The 6,102-nt window shown below is 35.1% G+C and overlaps 1 pseudogene; it reads right to left on the reverse strand.

Moving 5' to 3' along the window:
• Positions 1-5,120, reverse strand: part of LOC119530301 — a 41,901-nt pseudogene extending 36,781 nt beyond the window's left edge.
• Positions 5,121-6,102: the final 982 nt, after the last annotated feature.

A 6,102-nucleotide genomic window follows, 5' to 3' on the forward strand; every position in this document is an offset into this window, starting at 1 on the left:
GGAAGGTAAGGAGGCCCTGAAGCCAAAAACACCTTGAAAAGAAGAAAGAAGTTGAATGACTCAAACTTCATGACTTTAAATAATATTACAAAGCTACAGTAGTCAAAATGGCATGGGACTGGTACAAAAATAGACATATCAACAAAAGGAATTGAATTGAGAGACCAGAAATATACCCTCACACTGATGGCCAATTTATTTTCAACAAGACTGCTAAGTCCCCTCAATTGGGAAAGAATGGCCTCTTCAACAAGTGGTGCTGGGAGAGGTGGATATCCATATGCAAAAGAATGAAGGTGGATTCCTATCAGACATAATATGCAAAGATTAACTGATCGTGGATCAAAAATTAGATATAAGAACCAGGAACATAAAACCTAGAAGAAAACATAGGGAAGCATCCTCAGGACCTAGTATTAAGCAATGGTTCTTAGACCTTACACCAAATGCACAAGCAACAAAGGAAAAATAAATAAATGGGACTCTTGAAAATTAAAAACTTTTGTGCATTAAAGGACTTTGTCACAAAAGTGAAAAGAAAACCCACTTAGCAGTAGAAAATATTGGAGACCATATATTCAATAAAAGATTAATATCCAGAATACATAAATTAATCCTACAGCTCAACAATAAAAAGACAAATGACCCAATAAAAAATTGTGCAAAAGATGTGAATACACATCTCTTCAAAGAGGGTACACAAATGGCTAAAAAGCACATGAAAAGATGTCAACATCACTGGTTATTAGAGAAATGAATATCAAAACCACAATGTGATATCATTTCACACCCACTAGAGTAGCTACTATTAAAAAAATAAGAGGGAATATTAACATTGTAGGAGACAATGTGGAGAAATAGGAATACTCATTCACTGCTGGTAGAAATGTAAAATGGTCCAACCACTGTGGAAGACAGTTTGTCATTCCTCAGGGAGCTAAACAGAGAATTACCATATGACCCGGCAATCCCACTATGAGTTACATAACCAAAAGAATTGAAAGAATGAACTCAAACAGATCTTTGCACACCAATATTCATAGCAGCAACATTCACAACTGTTAAAAGACAGATGGAATCAATTGATGTGTCCATCAACTGATAAGCAAAATGTGCTTATCAACTGTTAAGCAAAATGTGCTATATACAAATGATAGAATATTACTCAGCTGTAAGAAGAAATGAAGTCTTGATGCATGAAACAACATGGATGAACCTGGAGGACATTATCTTGGATGAAATAAGCCAGGCACAAAAGAACAAATGCTGTACAATCTCACTGATATGAACTAAACATAATAGGCAAACTCACAGAGTCAGAATCTAGATCATAGGTTATCAGGGAAGAGATTTGGGGTAGAGGAGCTAATGCTTAATTTGTACAGAAATTCTATTTCAGTTGATTACAAAGTTTTGGACATTGATGGTCATGATGGTAGCACATTATTGTGAATGCCCTAGGACTGAATTATGTACGTGAATGTGGTTGAAAGGGGAAATTTCATGTCATGTAAGTTACTAGAATGAACATTACAAGACAAAACATGGAACTGTTTACAACAGTGAACTCTGTTGTAGACAACGGACTTGGATTAACAGTACAATATAAGAAAGTTTTTTCATGAATCATAACAAATGTACAACACTAATAGAAGGTACTAATATTAGGGTGGTATATGGTAGATGAAAAAATACATCTAATGTAAACTACAGACTATAAGTAATAGTATTATTTTAATATTCTTTCATCATTTGTAACAAAGGTGGCACACTAATGCAAACTCTCAACAACAGGTGGGTATATAGGAATGCTGTATAATTTATATGACTTTTCTGTAAGTCAACAACTTCAATAATTAAAAACAATACTAATAATTATTTTAAAAAGTAGAGAGATGCCCCCAAAGAGGACAAGAGGCAGAGGGCAGTGTAAAACTGCACTACTGAATGCAAAATCTGATGCCTATGGTCTAAAGGCACTTAGAAACAGGAATTTTTATTATTTTGCCTTAAATTATTTCTGTTGTGTTCTATGATGTAACCCAGCATTGTTTATGTACTGTGAAATAAAGATCTTAGACCTTATTGATACTAGTAATAAACTTTGGTAGATTTTATAGACAGAATGAAATTTTAGGTCAGTCTGGATAAAAATGAAGGAATGGGTAGAAGATCAAAATGAGGATACCAAAAGCAGAAAATATATGATAATAAACATTTAATAAAGAATGGGAAACTAAGATGAGAAGCCAGGGTCACTAAGTGGCTTTATGCCAGTAAAACTGCAAAACTAATGAAATGCAGAGCTATCCACTTCTTTTCATCATGGGCATGATACTGCAAATCTTTATTATAAGAGAATCCCGGCAGCACAGGGACACCTATTACTATCAGTACACACTCTTGCTTAGTGAAAAATGACTCTCTATTCTTCCCCAGAGTTAATGTTTCTGTTTCCTCTTGCCCTCAACTTTTGTCTTCCAAGAGGACTTTATTCATTACCCTCATGAACCAAAGAATTCACAGTGGTAAATTTACAATTATTTCTCTTCCATTTATCTCTGAACACAGACTTGTGGTCAGGATCCTTGTCATATTTAACTCAAATCAATTCTGCCTAATATATTGCTGGCACCCAGGTAGTACTTAGTGAAAGTAGATTATTTACTATGACATAAATGCCTTGTAAATTCAAAATCATGTCTAAAGCCAAGAATTTTTGAAGTGGATTCCTTAGGTATTAATTCTGTGAAACAAATTATCATTTAAAAGTCATTGAGTTAAATTAGGTAATGTTTTGAGTGTCTAATATGATCCTTTCTTTGTTAGTTCATATTCCTAGGTAATTCTCAAAGGTGCTGGAGTAAAAGCCTGCCTGAGGGGATGAATTCAGATGACACTTGGGTGCATTAGAATTACAAAGAAAAACACCCTTTAGTACTATTATTTTAATATTCTTCTAAATTGTGAATGTCCTAGCACTGAATTACATACATGAATGTGGTTGAAAAGGGAAATTTCATGTCATGTATGTTACTGGAATGAACATTAGAAGAGAAAATTTAAAGAATATTAAAATAACACTATTGCTTATAGTCCATGGTTTACATTAGGTATATTCTTTCATCTACCATATACCAACATAACATCAGTACCATGTATTAGTGTTGTACATTTGTTACATTATTCATATAGATAGAATGAGTAATTCATTGAAGAGAAAAATCTACTGTCTTTTAACACTTCCAGATGCAGTCTTTTAGCGTCCTCTACTTAATTTTTGAGGGCTCTGCTAACACTCTCTCAAGAAATATAATGCATACAAGAAAATCTTCACTTATGACCAGCCATGATGAAACAGTCCACATCAGATTTTCTGAAATCTCATAAAAAATTTATGAAATAGCTAAGAAGGAGAGGGCCCCTGTTACAAGAGAAATTGTTTAAAATTGAGAGTGATAATCAGTGAGTCTCAAAAATTCTCGAGTTGTTAAGGAAAGTTCAGGCACAGTGAAGAACGTACTAAATTCAATCTCATTGTTAATGTATATAATAATTCAGTTTATTACTCTGGTCAGGCAAGAAGGTTATTTCACATGCAAAACAAGCATTACACTTTTACCAATAAAGGTAAAAGAATACAACCACATCCTATTTGAAAAGTCACTAAACTGGACTTATTTACTTCTCATACCTTGCAAACAATATCTCTTCATTGGATTAACATCTATTTGTGTGTTTTACATTTTGTTTTGCTTTGATAACCATCTTTTAAGCAAAGTAACATGCAGAAATGTTTAGATGACCATAAAGAAAGAGTAACTATGGTAACTATGGTATTTCTTGCCTCCACTCCCACAATTAGTTATTAATAATCAGTGCAATTGTATCATTTGAAGGATTTTACAGGGTAGACAGCACATAAGTACACACACACACACATTAAAAAGAAAAAACTTGGATATTTCCCTGTCATACAAACTACAGCATTTTACAGACATATATTTTTAAAAATAATGCTGTGGTGCACATGCATACATACTTTCTTTTCCTGATCTATGCAACAAGTCCTATTATTTTAAAAGAAAGAGGAAGGAACAAAAAAATTTACACCAATGGGTTCATTTAAAAGGAAGCAAATGAAACAGAGCTATGCCGATAACAGCAGATGGCTATTTATAATTCACTTCCCTAATGCTGATTAATAGATTCATGAACAGGTCAAATGTATTGCCACAAGTAAATTGCTACTGTTAACATCCCAACACCCACTGCAAAACTTGAAGAGTTTTACAAGGTAGACAGAATTTTAGAAAGCAATTTCTTTCATAATGCTAGTTGTTTTTTTTTTTTTTAAACTTTGTAAACTAGTTTAGAAAGAAAAGCAGAGTTTCTTACCTAATGCTTCACTGTAAAACTGATCCCAAAACTGAACATCGCATGGCTGGAACAAGAAGTCAGAAAAAAGGGAAATCATTAGATTTTTCAACCTTTCCAGAAAAGTCATCTTGTCTCAGAGTCCTACGATGTGAACAGGCACATAGGAGGGTGGAGCTGGAAGTTTTCCACAGTGTTTCTCCGAAGTGCCACCTATAGAAGACCTTAATGTGTGCACAAAGGGGATTACAAGCAACTCAGCTACAAGCTCTCCACAGGGCATCACAGGATCTATAATCACTACATTGTAGTTAAATTTCTTGAGTTTCTTCATGAAAGTCTGATTGTACACAACATTCTCACACAGAATTTTCGTATCTCCAGTTGACTGAAGGAACATGTCTTGTAGTTTTATTGCTGATTGCCAATATGACAATTTGGCATGACATCAATAGCTACATCCAAAAATTCATTTAGTATATTCATAAATCTCTGTCCATCATTTGGCACAGGAACCACCTGGAAGTTTGGTGTGGAAGGCTTGTTGTGGTCAATGATGAAATTGTGTAAGGAACCAGCACTGTCACCTCATGACCCCTCGCTGTGAGTTCCTCCAGAATGATCTTCATGTTGAGCCAATGGCTCCTGTCAAAGGGCCACACCAGGACCTTCCCACCCAATCCACATCCAACACAGCAGAGCTGCAGAAGCAGAAGAGCCAAAACCCTCTTCTCAATCCCCATGATAGCAGCTTCTTCATATGTTGCTCTGCAGGAGATTTTCTGCTGCTGGGGACAGATATGAAATGGCAGTAAATCAGATAATAAGTTAAAAATTAATTTCTGGAAATAGGAAATAGCATTTAAGTTGACTGAACTTTGTTCAGTGTTGTTGATGGGCATAGAACAATGGTATTTGGTCTGCAGGGGAGCCTAGAAGCAAAAGTGACAGAAGCAGGATATTCAAAGTGAATAGAACAGAATGAGAAAAGGAATTGTTACATTAGCAGACAGTTATCAATGCAGTGTTAATGGAGTAGATTTTGACACAAGAGCAGTGCAGAAATGGAAAATCAATTGAAAGAGGATGCTTTGTAGATCACAGAATTCTTTAGTTTAGGCTGAGTTTTAATCTCCATAAAATGATGTCCACTAAAATTTGCAAATCAGCTTTAGAGGTTGACCTTATTTGCCCTTTAATAAAACCATTTTTACATCCATATAGGATTTGAGTGGTAGACAAGAAAGGACAAAATAGTGTTGTGGGTTAAAGAAATACATATCAGAAGAGCAAGATTTAATGAAAATATCAGTGAGTATATGATGTTGGTTTGTGAATGGAGAGCATAGAATGAGATTCCTTTGATGATAAATAAGAGTTAAAAGTGGTGAAAAGATGTAAGAAGTGCTTTGGTTTCTGTTTGTGCAACCAGAGAATTATAATGATACTAGCAAAGACATGAAACAGAAAAAGGAGGAGTTGCTCTGGGAAGATTTTGTGTGTGTGTGTGAGTAAAACATACCTTGTCTGTGGAGATGTCCCTTTAGCCCATTGTTTTAGTTTCCTAACTGCTAAAATGAACACCATACAATGGGTTGGCTTACACAATGAGAATTTACTGGCTCATGGTTTTGAGGTGACAGACGTCAAAACTGAGGTGTCAGCAAGGTCAGCCTCTGGCATTCTGGGGTTGGCTGCTGGCTATCCTTGGTCCTTGGCTTTTCT

Source organism: Choloepus didactylus, chromosome 3 (assembly GCF_015220235.1).
Source record: "Choloepus didactylus isolate mChoDid1 chromosome 3, mChoDid1.pri, whole genome shotgun sequence".
In the NCBI taxonomy this organism is placed as follows: Eukaryota; Metazoa; Chordata; class Mammalia; order Pilosa; family Megalonychidae; genus Choloepus; species Choloepus didactylus.